General features: G+C 47.3%; 1 protein-coding gene across 1 annotated transcript in view; it reads right to left on the bottom strand.

The window, feature by feature from the left end:
• The window catches only part of LOC146838995 (uncharacterized), a 101942-nt gene that overhangs the window by 23778 nt on the left and 62323 nt on the right, over positions 1 to 15841 (bottom strand). Inside the window, exon 2 of the mRNA XM_085599997.1 lies at positions 2637 to 2735. The gene's annotated coding sequence lies outside the window, so the exon portion shown is untranslated. The remainder of the gene's footprint in view (positions 1 to 2636; positions 2736 to 15841) is intronic.

The raw sequence follows: 15841 nt of genomic DNA on the forward strand, positions 1-15841 counted from the left end.
ATAACACTACCTGTGGTGGGGGTTCCCTTTGAGAGGGTTGGGATTGACATTATTGGTCCCATGTATCCTCAAACAGCATCTGGGCACAGATTTATACTGGTGGTGGTGGATCATGCCACCAGGTACCCAGAGGCAATTCCCCTAAGGACCACTACAGCACCTGTGGTGGCAAGAGCTCTCCTAAGTGTATTCTCAAGAGTAGGCTTTCCTAAGGAGGTAGTATCTGACAGGGATGCAAACTTCATGTCTAGTTACTTGACTGCTATGTGGAAGGAGTGTGGAGTGAATTACAAGTTCATCACACCCTATCACCCACAATGCAATGGTTTAGTTGAAAGGTTCAACAAAACCTTAAAGGGCATGATTAAAGGACTCCCAGAAAAGCTTAGGCGAAAATGGGACCTACTCTTGCCCAGCCTTTTATTTGCATACAGGGAGGTGCCTCAAAAGGGGGTTGGTTACAGCCCTTTTGAACTTTTGTTTGGTCACCCTGTCAGGGGTCCATTGTGTTTGGTAAAGGAAGGATGGGAGTTACCTCTCAAGCCCCCAAAACAAGACATAGTGGACTATGTACTTGGTCTCCGCTCCAGGATGGCTGAGTATACGTAAAAGGCAAACAAACACCTTGAGGCTAGCCAGGAACTGCAAAAAGCCTGGCATGACCAAAAGGCTGTACTGACTGTTTACCAGCCAGGACAGAAAGTGTGGGTGTTGGAGCCTGTGGCCCCAGCAGCCCTCCAGGAGAAATGGAGTGGCCCCCATACAATTGTTGAACAGAAAGGGGAGGTTACCTACTTGGTAGACCTTGGAATCCCTAGGAGTCCCCACAGGGTACTTCATGTCAACAGGCTTAAACCATATGTTGACAGGGGAGACATGGGCTTGCTCATGGCTACTGATGAAGGACAGGAGGAAGAGAGTGACCCACTCCCTGACCTGCTTTCTCAGAACCCTGATGATGGGCCAGTTGATGGTGTAGCCTTGGCAGGCAGCCTCACTGCCCAGCAGCAAACTGACTGCAGAAACCTTCTCAGCCAGTTCAGACTATGTTTTCTCTGACTCCAAGTCAGACCACCTGGTGCACTCATGAAGTGGACACTGGGGACAGTCTGCCTATTAAAAATAAGATCTACAGGCAACCTGACCATGTCAGGGACTGTATAAGGACAGAAGTCCAAAAGATGTTGGATTTGGGTATGATTGAACCCTCAGTTAGCCCTTGGGCTAGTCCAGTAGTCCTGGTACCTAAACCTCACACCACAGATGGCAAGAGAGAAATGAGTTTTTGTGTAGACCACAGGGGTCTCAATGCAGTCCATCATCTTGTGTGTTTTGATGTACTCACTGCAGCAGGACTAGGCACTCTAGGGGCAGTGATTTAAATGAATGGATTTATGCACCCTTAGCTAAGTCACGTGATATAGGCAGTACATCAGGATGATTCTCTTCGATCAGAAGTAACTCTCACTATTGAAAATACCCCGGTAGAACACAAACACACATAAGGTTGGGCGCTTTTAGGACATGTTGTAAACTATGAATTCATGTGTATGCAGGATTAGATTGTATTTGCAAGTTACGCCTTGTTTCACTATTTTCAACACACAGCATACAACATAGATTGCTCATATGCACCTCTTGATGAAGGGAGAACCCCTAAAATGCACTGGGGCAGACTGAATTCACTTGTGCAACAGTGGGTTTCGAAAGCGTTTATATGAAAATAAAAAAGCTTGATGGAATACTGAGCGAGAAGCGGATTTGATTCCAAGTACAGGAGAAATTGATGCAATTTAGTCTTGTGCTATTTAACACTAGCCACACACATGTACCTTCTGGCACGCGATGAGTGGATTACATATTTACTTCAATATAGAATGGAAAATACAGGCTATGAACAGGCAAGGTTTGCTGTTTTATGTCCTGACTCCTGTAAACTATCTTTCCACTTCAAGGAAACAGGTTTATTTCATGCTCCAGGGGGTCAATCTTTCTGCATGGGTATGGAGGGGGGTTTAACAGCAAGGAATGATGGTGAAGGAGGGGGAATGTTGCAGAAGATGTCAGGAAGCACAAACTCTCTGCCAAGCACGACACGGAATAAAAATGAGGCCTATACTTTACTCAGTAGGGCAGAGCCTAGCAAAGCCTGAAACCACAATACCATATATCCTAGATGAAGTGGGTTAGAAGAGTTTATACCAGGGCATAACTGGGTTTCTGCCAATGGGTTCCCCCCACAAGATATGGGCACATTCCTCCCTCCTCACGTGCCTGCCGGTAGAGCTCCTGGCAGCCTCAACTCCTGGTTGAAGGCGTTCACCCCGTGCATGGCTGTACGCTGGTGGATGTAGTGCTTCTTAACAAGTCTGTGGACTAAGAAAGTGGCAAAGGTGAATCAACACAGCCCCCTGCAGCATGTCCAGCTGCTACTATTAAGGAGCTGAGTTTGAGTACAGTGTTACGCTTTCATGTGAAACACTATTTAGACTGAGCATATATTGACAGTGCTGTGCGCAGTATTAGCTTGCACGAATTGAGACATTTACGGCGTCGAAATACAGTTTCAGAGAGCTGGTGTTAAAATTCACAAAACCTCTTCCCACTGTCAAATATATTTAAATCAATATGCATACCTGCAGTTTCCAGTGTACCATCCCGGCAGGTGGAGCGCACAGCACTTAAGAGGCGGCGGGAGTAGCTCTGGTGTTTGAAAGCGGCAGCGGGGAGGCGCCCTGTAAACAGCATCTGACATTTGACCTCGGTCTTTAAATACACAGCAAATGCAACGAGATAAGAATATGATTTGCATCCCGGTTTACAGAAACGGAACTCGGAGAGACTGAAAATATCAAGCACTCGTAAGACTGCTCATAGACAAAGGAAAAAGCAGTCCCTAATGCAGTTGCCAAAATGGGACAAGTGGAAGCCTACAAGTAATGGGGTGGTGCCCCATGGGAGAAAACAACATATGAAAAGGAGGGACAAATAGGACAGATTAACCACTTGGAAGCAAGGTTTTTTAGAGAATACTGAAAGAAACAAATGAAAAGCAATGGCAGGGCTGTAAGCCCACAAAGTATACACAATATGTCTCGAAAAGACAGCACAAGAGCTGCCAAGCCTCGACCTTAAAATAGAGTGGAGCTGATAAAGAAAGTGTCCGTGCGGAACTGGTTAGGATGTTACAGACCAACTTAACTGGGTAAAAGAGAGGATTAAAAGATGTGACCTACCATATGGGATGGACCAATCAAAAAGAGATTTAGATCTGCAGTTGACATTTTCAGTAAACAGAAGCAATTGGGCTGATAACCTGCACATGCCAGCGTGGAAACAGAAACATCTGTAGGTTCCTGCACTCGCAGCAAATTAAGATGGCCTACCCCAAACCACGATAATAGTCTAGATGTATTCTATTGGCCTCCCTACAAATGAAACAAAAGAATCTTGGTACCAACATAAATGCGCTAAGCACACACTTTCCAGCTGCTGCCAATGCCAAGTACACTTACTTTCAAAATATCATCTGATCACTGCGGTCCCAGCCACATCCTTCATCCAACGTAATCTACCCACTAAGCCCACTCATCGTTCACTCCACGCTCTGCCACAGACCTTCTGTCATACTTTCCTCTAAGATCGCAATTACTGGGAACACCCTGCTACTTCACTTACTGCCCCTCTTCTCCTTTTTATCTATTTGCTGCTCTCTCTCCTTTCCTGCTTTTTTCACCTATAGAACTCCGCATTTCTCAAATCAGCCAATCCATCAAGCACACCATCTGACTCCTTCATGGTCATGAATATTATACACCTTTGGATATATTTCTCTGCTGAAACTCTATTAAATCTCTCTTGCTTAACTAATACCTACCCACTGCTTCAAACCTGCTGCCATATTATCCCTAGTGAAAATCTTACTGCTGATGCTTCACCGTCTCTAATTATCATTTGATTTTAGGATATTAGAAGGCGTACTTGACTCACTACATATGTCTCTTCTAACACCTTACTCCACTGGTTAGCCTTGCTTCACTCCCCTTCAATCATTTAAAACAGCACCCTCCCAAGTCATTACAGCTAATAGTTCTGCTCACCATAACCACGTAACATGTGTCTTGGTCTTCTGTATCTGCTTGCAGCACTCAACACTCTAGTTCGCCCTATATTACCTTCACCCTTCCAAACCATTGACTTTTAGGGAACTATTGTTCAATGATACAATCGCTGACTGCTCTTTCTCAGTAGACTGGGACACTGAGAGATCCCCAATGGCAACTTTTCCTCTTGGGGTCTCTATGTTCAGTTGTAGGTTGTCCCCTATAGTCGCTCTGCACCACCTTACTTCAGGACATCATCTTCTTTTTTAGGTTTTACCTGCGCAGTGCTTTCAAAATCTCTTGTAAAAAAGCTTCAAAAGAGCTTAGAGCCCGCCCATTACTTGCCACTGGCTGGATTCCCTACGACTCATGTTTCATTGTTTATGATTCGGCAGCCCCTCCTACTTTCTCTTCTGAGTCGAGTGTTTGTCCATTCCATGGAGCAAGGCTCTTGCACAGCTTCCTGTCCGTGTGGCCAATGTCCTTCCATTGGCAATGCGCTTCCCAAGCTATCATTCTTTACTTTCTTCCTAGCATTCCATACGAGTGCATGTGTTTGTAGTCAGTCTCTCCTTTTCGTAGTGGCCCCGCCTTCTTGCACTGCATTGCTGGTTGCTCCCTCCCTCACCGCTCTCTGCCTCCTTCCGCATCGCTCTTTGCCTCCTTCTGAGTCACTCTTTGCCTTCTCTCTCCCCTTTGTTGCTCCACCGTGGCCATTTCAGTTTTTTGGAAGTCCTGGGAGAGGCTGCGGTGCATTTCTTGGTGGCGCTTTATGTTTGTGAGGGGTGATTCATCTGCTCAGGTGTTAGTCAGCCGTAAATGGAGTAATATATGGCACTCTGCACTGTACCAATGCCTCCTGTTCCAGACAAAATAATACTGGTCTGCAACAATTCAATTCTGTAGCCAATCACTGCCGAGTCGATTGTGCCACCAAGCCACAAGTTTGAAGTTTGGCTAATGGGGGACATGACCCCTCTCTGAAATTCAGTTTTGACCTCTGTGACATGCGTGCACCAGTGCTAAATTCAAATCGTGGGTAACAAGGCAGGGAAGCTTGTAGCATAAATAGCAAAATGGAAAAAGGGGGAAAGGTGTATTTTTGCCCTTTTGGGCTGGGATAGGGCAGATTGTAGAAATCCCAAAGAAACTGCATTGGCGTTCGCCGAGTACCTGAAGACTATACAAACAATAAAACTTGGTGTCGAGCATGTCGAATTGGAGCAGATTATAGCCTGCATCCCAACACTACGACTAGGACCAGAGAGAAGTCGGGCTCTGGAGGCAGAGATCATGGAGTCAGAAAAAGCAGAAGCAGTGACAGTTGAAGGGAGGTAGATCTCTGGGCCCGAATGGCTTTCCACCCAAGTTCTTCAAATGTGTTTAGTGCGGGTCACTGGCCCATTACGGGCACTTTACTTCAGGCTGAGGCGGGGCAATCATCTCCCAAGGGACTTGCAGCTGGCAACGATAGTGATGATTCACAAGAAGGGCAAGCCGGTAGAGGACTGTGCCTAATATACACCAATCTCGTTGTTAAATGTGGAAACCAAGATCTTAGCCGAAGTACTTGCCAATCACTTAATTCAAATAGTAGATACACTCTTGTTCAATGCCAGAAAGGCATTCGACTTTATGAAGTGACCCTACCTAGTGGCGATACTGGGTAAGATAGGTTTCGGATGACGTTTTTGGTGTGGGTGACACTGCTTTACACTGCTGCGACAGCCAGGTCAAAGTGAACGGGGTGTATTCAGACGAGTTCGGCCTGGGTAGGGTCACCTGTAAAGAAAGCCCACTGTCCCTCTTACTTTTGTGTAAAGGCAATAGAACCCCTGGTGAAATGGAACAGAAAAGATACACTTCTGAGGGGAGTCAGATGGGACACGGGATGGGAAGTAGTTGTGTTGCTTTACGTGGATGTCCAACTCTATTTCGAGGACATAGATCGCTCTTTTCCCAGGGCGTTGGAGATTTTAGAGAAGCTAGGATCCTATTCTGGGCGCCGCATCACATGGTGCATATATGTGGTGTTCCCACTCTCCAGAAAGGCCCCCAGAAGGGCCTGGCACTACCCACTTTGGTGGAAGGTGGGAGGTGGGGGGGGTCAAGTTACCTCCTCTTCTGCTACAATCACCTCATCTGACTCTTTCCTGGTCCCTCCTCATACCTTGTCCTCCTCTTCTGCTACCATCACCTCATCTGACTCTTTCCTGGTCCCTCCACATACCTTCTTCTCCTCTTCTGCTACCATCTCCTCATGTAACTCTTTCCTGGTCCCTCCTCGTACCTTGTCCTCCTCTTCTGCTACCATCACCTCAGGTAACTCTTTCCTGGTCCCTCCTCGTACCTTGACCTCCTCTTCTGCTACCATCACCTCATGTAACTCTTTCCTGGTCCCTCCTTGTACCTTGTCCTCCTCTTCTGATAGGAACTGAGGAGCGCTTCTCAACCATTCACCGCATAGAACAGCGCTCATTACTATCTCCGCCCCCGCAGGATGACACCAAGTAACACATTGATTAATAATATATATCCACGTCTGCTATTCCAATCCACTAATGCACTGATTCACTCGCTGCTCAACAGCAGATTGGATTACTACCACTGCTGTTGAACTCTCTCAGTATCCCTTCTCCCCACTGGATAAGGTGCTTACCTTCACAAACCCTTCTGACCTTACCAGACACAATACTACCACCACTCCCTTTCACCACGGAGCTGTAGGGCTCTCGCCCAAAACAAAAAACACTCTCTACAAAAACAAAGGCATTGATCGAGATCATCCTGACATTCCCGCTCCCGAGGTGACAAACAAGCTGAGATACTAGACAACTGACTCAGGAACCTCAACATTTTGGCACCCCAGATCACATGGTCATCACTGGTGAGAAATCTCGATCAATTTATTCTCTCACCAGCACCAATATGGGCTACCCTACCTAAACTAGTCATCTCAGATCCCAGAGACATTCGCTAGGGATGGGATCTTCAGGGAACCATTGGACTGTTTCAGATTTTACCCCACGTTGGGGTGGGAACTGTTTACACTCCGCGACAGATACTTCATTGTTCTTTGAGGTATTAGGGAGAGAGAGGGAGGGAATTGGGAGTTACAGTTATTAATGTTGTTAGACTTAGAGATCGAAAGTGCCCGAAATGTATTATCTTCTCCTGGTGTACGTGTCACACACCTCATAATCGTTCTTGCTGAACACCATGACAACACATCTAAACAATTCAAATCCAATGGGAGAAATTAAGGTGGTCACTTGGAATATTAAAGGCCTGCTTGACAAGATCAAATGCGGGGCTGTCCTTAGGCATGCGAAACCCTTAGGGGTGGACATATTGCTATTACAGGAAACACACTTGATGGGGACCAAGGCCCCATGCCTGGCCCGCTTTAGCTTCATACACACCTTTCAATCTGGGGACTTCATGAGGGGCTCCAGAGGAGTGACTATCTTGATCCACCGCAGACTATGATTTACACTTACTCGTACATGGGCTGATACGCTGGGCAGATATCTGTTCATTCAAGGCATGATCAGTGGAGAGTTGCACTGCCGGAGTGGCCCTACGTACCTGCATACAATCCACATACAGTGGTGGCATCGCTGCCACAGATATACAATCCTACCATGCAGCAGCCCTCTGTACATTCATTCCTTTATAGCAGGGCCAATCCAAAAGAACTCCCCCCTGCAACAAGAGTGGTGATCATGACTTGGCAACAGACCCTCCATCGAATTGGTGGGTGAGGCCGCTTAACACAAGAAACGCCGCTGTGGCGAAATCGCCTGCTCCCACAAGTTGTGGACCTCCAGTGATTCTGCAGCTGGGATCGAATCGGAATATCAGCCCTGGGCGAAGTCATGAGGGGGACCGTCCTTAAATCCTTGTGGACCTCCAAAAAGACCTCTCCATGTCCCATATTCTTTTTAATAAATTCCTACAACTACGGCATGCCCTCCATCTATACGATAAGGATCTAACTAATCTACCAGAATTCAGCCCACTAGAAGGTAAACTTCTGATGGTGGATCAAACCCTAGTTACAAACAGTCCCATGACCGTAGATACCTCAAGAGTTACAATAGACACTGTTGTGGGATCGATCGATGATGTTGATTGGGCAAAGGCACTTCAATCACCACGAGAAGCAGCAATTCCTACCCGACTCCGTCTCATCCATTTCAAATACTTACACAGGGTATATTATACCAGACATAGACTTTGGACTGCGGGTTTGATTGCTTCTCCACTCTGCCTCCGGTGTCACTCGGACGAAGGCACCTTCTAACACACAATCTGGTCATGTCCAACCTAGATCGTTTCTGGCGAGGTGTGTTAAATTGCCTAACAGAGGTATTGGCATGGGACTTACCGAGACCACACAAATAGCATACGCGGAAACAGATATAAAAAACACCTTTTTTTTTAGGCCTCACATTAGCAAAACGTGACATTGCCAGACAATAGAGGGCAGAAACTCCGCCCCAAGAAACGCTCTGGAAGACAGGCATGGGCTTCATAATGGAGTTGGAACTCCCGGTCTTTATTGCGCATACACGTCCACATTTAATGGGAGCGCTCCAATGATTTTCAATCCTATCACATTAATTGCTATCAATAATCCATGTTATACATGGGCTCCTAACCCACTACAAGATGGCGCCCATGATCCCCAGCCCATCACTGCTGATCTTTGATCCGCAATCAACCACTTCATACGAACCACCTGTCACCAATTAGGGCCGGATGGAGGGTTTATAAACCAAACAACCACCTCCAAGTCCTCACTCCCAAGGCACACAAGAAGGGGTAGGTCGTTGGTGAAGTTCTCCAATGGATCGTGTGAGTACTGGATTCTTGGCTTTCCACCATGTGAACGGAGGTTATTATTCCACCCCCGGCCTCACTTACAAAATTGAAATTAAAATTGTACTTCCCAACAGCACGCAAAAAATGTGTTTCTCTTGAGGAGGTGATGACATCACCATCATTGGGCGAGTGTTTTCCCTCTTTTGACCACAGTGTATGAAACCACCACCTTTATGTTATTATGTATGTGTCACATGTTTGTCCAACTTGGTTTCTATCACTACATGTTTCAAATCACTAATACATGCATGCTAGTATTGCATGCCTCTATACATACTATACAAGACTGCTCTGTATGGCACTATTTTATGATTTCTTTTCATATCCTCCTCCCTCAGATCAGTGATTTTACATTCTGCAGGTACGATTATAAGGTACTAAGTGTTTGAACTCTACATGTTGCATGCTTGGTCCCAGACACTGTGTAGATTAGTTATAAATGTAACGGTCCTAAACAATTGCCCTAGAACACATCTTGACTAATTGACGGCATGAAACCTGTTGACCTTATAAGTCACCAGGGATCCTTGACCCCACTGGTGACATCACGTTTTTAATAAGTGAGGCATACTCATTTATGAAAATTTTATTTGAGACTTGCCTAGCTTTTTTTAAGTCACTAATCACTGCATAGACACCTACGTTTCCTCAATCTACATAAAGGGGCTTTAACTTGAAGTTCACATCACAGCTTTCGAAAAAGAGCTCTGATAAAGAGCCCCCTTGAGGGTGCTCGTTAGGCACTGCAGCGCCAGCCAGACGAGGAGCAAGCCCGATGATCAAGTATGACACCCGCCAGAGTGAGTGAGTGGCTCCTTTTCTCTGATCTACTCCCCTTTAGGAACAGCATATCTTTTTCTTTTAAGCAATATGATGCCCAGACTCCAAGAATTGTTTTCTTGGTTCAATAAATTCTTTACTCATGATTTTTTCATTTAAAACACGTATTTTGTTTTTCAATATTGCTGAAGCCAAGCGTTTTGTCCAAAAGAACTTCTTCAGGGCTACAAAACACAAACATAAATAGTTGGAAATAATGAATTGGGTGTTCTTATTGCAGTTGTATATTTGCATCACTTAAACATGGCCACCTGTACGGTACTGGAAGAGTTTTGACTTGTTGGATCTGGTCGTTTCGGTTTTACATCATTCTAAGATGGCTGCCATACCCGCGTTCGGATATCTCTATTTTGCATTTAGGAATTTATCGTGTCCACGTTGTCTTGTGGAACGGTTCTCATACACAAGGAAACAGTGTAGTGCTTTGCATGGGGATCTGGTATAAACATATGAGTTACACCAGTCAATTGAAATGAGTTAGATTCATGCTTTTGATCCATTATGGAGGTTTTTATTCTCGCATTACGACGCCAAGATGGCCACTTTGTTTTTTTATCACCTTCACTGCCTTTCCAAACTTACCACAGGTGAATCTAATCCTTGGGCGTTATTTGAGCTACATGCAAGTGGTAGTAGATTTTTCTGACACAATTGCCAACTTGTGGCGAGACGTGCTGATCACAGGAAACCTATTGTCCAGGCCTCCCCTGCCGGAGTTTCGGTCAGCAGCAGGAGGCCAGACTCACAGTACGGAGGATAGAAGATATGACCCCTGTCACCAGTCTCTCTGCGACGATCTCGGACCTCCTGACACCTGATCCTGCGCTAGTGGGCTGCATCTGCAGGGATGGCTGCTCTCTCTCTTTGGCAAGCAAGAATCGACATCCCCAACGACAATGGGACTAGGGAGTCGATCGGCCACCGGAAACACCTTCCTCACGCGGTCCCCTCTGCCATCGGACTGGAGGCTAAGCTGGGTCTGGTCCCGATCGTCGTGTTGAACTCGGCCGACCTGCCGGGGTCCACCTTACAGCGGAGATGCCCTCGTTATCTTGCCGGAGTCTCACGAGGACCCTCTCGCTTCGGAGGCCCATTGCTTTCTCAGCCTGGATTGCTGCCTCCCACAACAGTAGGCCCCAAAACGTGGATCGGGCCAAGGAGACGCCTTCCTCGCCGGGCGCCCTCCGCAATCGGTCTTGAGGCTCTATTGTTGGGCCCCACTTCACTTCTGGAGACATGATGATTTTTGCCGACCTGCCGGAGACCGCCATACCGCAGAGTGGAGGTACATTGAAGAGGTACTTTGGAGGTTCCCGATCTTGTGAGATCCCTCGGACGTGATTTGCAGATGCCTCGTTGAGGTGGCCAACCTCCCATGTCCTCTTTCCTCTGCCGTCCACCCCCCCGAGGACTCTTCACCACGCCAGCTGCTACCGGCCGGGCCCAAGCAATTGCTGTACCCAATCCAACGGAGCTCCCTCTCCATCGCTCGGAAGGGCCTGACCGCCTCCACCCACATGATTCAGCAAAACAGTACGGGTGTGCCCTTGCCCCACCTGACTCATTCAAACACTCACAATGGGTTCCTTGTGGGCCCAAAAGCATCAAAACTGCCGTGCCGCCTCAATGACCAGCCCTGACTTCATCGCCCCATAGGGACTAGGTCTTGGCTGGGCGGACCAACTCTGCCCCCGAGCGCCGATCCCGACTCAACACCCCCTACTGCTGCTTTACAGCCTTGAATGTATTCAGGTCACATAACATTATAGGCTTTACTCAATTCAATCGGAATGGTGGTGCCATCCTCCCCAGGGAATTCCAGCTCTCTTACTGCGAGGGCCATGAGCTTCAGACTTGTTCATTGAAGGGCACCCATTTTGTTATCTCTGTTGTTGCTGTTGGGCACCCATTTTGTTTTTGTTGTTGTGGGGCACCCATCCTTATACTGAAACTGAAACTGAAGAGAGGTTCTCCCTTCCCTGGTCTCTATGCTCTGCTGGCCATGGAAAATGAAATAGGCCTGCTCCACTCTTTGCTTACGGTGGCCATCTTGGAGTGGTCATTTCACCCATATCCCACGCACCTGGTACATGTGTTCTATGTTTTAACACTATATATGCTCTACTGTTAAGGCATTCCCTTAAGCTAATAGGATAATTACACCCTTATATGTGGATTACCCAGGTTATCGATCACTCTTGGCCTCTGAACTGTCCGTCAAGGACGTGCACGAAATGCCCTGCTCTCACTCCCTACTGTATTCAAATATAATTCTCCATAGAGGGTGGCCTTGCTTGAGCGGTTAGTTTGCCCCAATACCACATAGTTTGAGGTGGCTATTTCCCTCGAAGGTAATGCGTGAAAACCCTGCCTGATCTTCCTATCCGCCTCCTATGGTCGGAGCAGACCCTTGTCCTGACTCCTAGGCCTAACTACACCTCCTTTGTTCGGAGACAAGTCGTGGGCGGGTATGGATCCTAAACCTTCGAACCTCACCTCTGCCAACCTGGAGCCGGCTGGCCATAATGCTTTCCGAATCATATATCCCCCTAACCTATCAAAAAATGCTGCAAAAAAACTTCAAAAACAAACTACTTAAAGCCCATCCAGTAACCCTCATCTCAGACTCCTTCTTCTCCATCAGAAAGGGTGCTACCATAAAGGATCTCATCTTTTACACTAAACGTCATGCTCAATGGCGGAAGGCCATATACTCTCGGCTCAAGATCTCCACTTCCCTGAAGACTCCACATGGCCTAAGATTGATGGTTGCACCCTTCTCGGCTTACAGTGCTGAAGCCATCATCTCCCTTTACAAGAACAGAACCATCCTTATACAAGCCTCAGATCGCAATCTAGTGATATTTGACATCTTTTTCCCCACCATCTTGGATAAAGTGGCTCACTTCAATTCCGCCACCTTCGGAGGGGCTGCCCCCCCACAGCGGCCCCCCAAGTCTTCGCAAAGTCTATCTCCTACCTCTCCACCACCATCCTCCGACCCTACATCTGCTCTGATGGGCCCCATTCTAGCTACCTTAATTCATAATAACAATTCCCCCTCACTGCCCGTTATTAACGAGCCGCGACAGCACAGTCATCACGCTTGGCTATCGCCTACCCCCTCCTTCTGTTAGCTAGCGCTAACTCCCCTAGCTCCACTGCTCACAGCACTATCCCGATTCCCCCCAGGATCCCTTCCCCCAGCCCAACCCGCAATCCTGTCCTGCTCCCACAGGTCTTTAGCGATCTCTATCCCTCCGACCCATCTCCCCTATCCTTCCCATCCCTCCGAGCACTTGGCACCATTCCTGTGAATCCCTTCCCTCGGCGAACATCCATTCGCCACCTCCCCTTCTATATCCCGCCCCACGAGCTCTCTAACGCTGCAGGGTCTCCTGAATCTAGCCTCCCAGTCCCATTCACACACATCATTGGAAGGTCGACTCAACAAGATAGCACTCTGCCTACAACAACTTAAGGCAGAGGTTCGCAGCTTATTACATATCACAAAGGAAATGTCAGCTAACTCTAGACTTAGCTGTCCCACTATGAACAATTACCATCTATGTCCGCTCCAGCTAGCGGGTGCACCGGGCTCCCTTCCTCCCACGATACTCGGCGGTCACCATCCCACTTCACCCACACACCCTATAGTTGGGCCTCCACTCAGCACCCTAACGACCCTTCTCGCCCCTCCAGTTGTAGAGCCTCCATGTCTGATAGAGATATTCATTCTCTCCAACTTTCATTTGATCCGGCACATCCCTCCACCACACCGAACTTGCAACACATTGAATCCATCCCCACAGACCCCTTTAGGGAACCTAGTCACCAGAACTGTGAATGAGAACAACCTCATGAGAGTCACCACCACTCTACCTGCTCCTGCGGACACCAACATAAGACTCAAATGTGCGCTCCTAAACTGTAAATCGGCAGTTAAACATGCTGGGGACATTGCCGATCTCATTTTCGCCCAGGATCTTGACCTTGTAATGCTGATGGAAACCTGGCTAAATGACTCAGCTGCTCCCATCCTGGACATGTTAATGCCTCCCAACGTTGATATCATTAGGTTGAACAGAACTAGTGGTCAAGGTGGAGGCATTGCACGTTTACATCGTAGCAATCCAAGAGTGAAAGCAGTACATGCCGACCTCCTGCTGTCCTGTGACTACCTATGCATTGAAGTGACTGGTTGCAACAATCACTCATGCAAACTGCACACATTTTACCACCCCCCTCGCGACAACCTTCCATTCACAGAACAGATCATGGACATTATCACGGACAACACTGATTTCCTTGGCACTCAGATCTTCCTGCGAGAGTTCAACCTCCACTGGAACGATGTAAATGATATGGTGGTCAATAGCCTTAAATCCTTCCTACTAGTCCTCAACCTAATCCAAATCTGTGACAGTCCCACTCACATCAAAGGAGCTACCTTAGATCTTGTCATTGGTAAGCCCAACTCCATCCTCCTGGAGTCGATCCTCCTGTGTGATTGTACAGATCATTATTGCATCACCTTCCTCATCCTGGAATCGGAAGAGCTAATAGAGCCTAGCCTAAGAACCCAAAACATTTGAAAAGATGTCTACGGAACATCAACTCACAAGATCTGACTGCTCTCTGCGATAACACCCTACCCCCTCCCTTGAACATGTCGGATGTCCACGACCTTACGGCCCACGATAACCACTCAATGCTTAAGGTACTAGACTCTGTTGCACTACTACAGCTTAAAAGAATGTCCTCTAAACTCTCCAAACCGTGGTTCAATGGTAGTCTTAATTCCGAAAGAAGAAATGTAAGACTTGCGGAAAGGTTGTGGAGATCCCATCCCTCCCTGGATCATCTAGACCATTTGAGATCCCTAAGAAGCATATAAAATAAACACATCAGATGCTTGAAGGCCACCTTTTTCAGAACTCAACTAGAGCAAGCAAAAAAACGTACAAAAAAACTGTTTGAACTCAACAAATCCCAAGCTAACAGTCATCCTAATCTCTCGTCACTGGGTCAAGGGACATTGCCGAACTGTGAAGGATTCGCCGATTTCTTCACGGATAAGACTATTAAGATTGAAACTGAATTACGTTCTGCCCTTGATCGGCTGTCGATCAGTCCACTGAACACCCTCTGTCCCCCAGGGTGGGACATCGCTGCCCGACCACCCCAAAAACAATGCATCCTGGAGTCTGTTCCAAACCTTGGATAAGTGCACTATACGCAAAATGCTGTTGACTTTGAAACCTTCCACCCACTCCAATGCCCCTCTGCTATTGAACCTTTTCCCGGAAGTTAGATCCTTACTAACACTTTGGACTACGATCGTCAATGCATCACTTCCCCAAGGTGCTATTCCGGATTGCCTAAAATCCCGTCAAGTTACCCCGATTCTAAAGAAACCATCTGCTGATCCCTTGGACCTACATAACTTTCGCCCAATCTCTAACATCCCCACCTTAGCAAAGCTCCTGGAGAAGTGTGTGCTCGCCCAACTCTGTAACCACATCGACCGTTTCCAACTACTGGACCAATGCCAATCTGGATTCAGCCCGGGCCATAGTACAGTGTCTGCGCTAACGCACATTGTCAATGATACGCTAAGAATGTTGGACAATAATGAGTCGTGCCTATTGATTCTTTTTGACCTTTCGTCAGCATTCGATACTGTCAAACACAGGATGGGGCTGTCTGGGCCTGTTCTAAACTGGTTCTCTTTGATCCTTCAGAACAGATCCCAAAGCTTCAAGGTGAACCAATCCTGTCCCATACTGCACCGGTCACTCTGGGGGTACCCCAGGGCTCAGCACTCTTTAACCTGTTCATGGAGCCTCTGACAGAAATTCTGAAATCATCCAGCATTCACTATTATTGCGGATGATAACCAACTATACCTGAAGATCGCCTCCCCCGAGGACATTGAGTCCCTAAACTCAGTCCTGCTGGAAACACAAAGCTGGCTGACATGTAACCACCTGAAGCTAAATGCTCTAAAA

The sequence above is a fragment of the Triturus cristatus genome, chromosome 4_2, assembly GCF_964204655.1.
Source record: "Triturus cristatus chromosome 4_2, aTriCri1.1, whole genome shotgun sequence".
NCBI classification, from domain to species: Eukaryota; Metazoa; Chordata; class Amphibia; order Caudata; family Salamandridae; genus Triturus; species Triturus cristatus.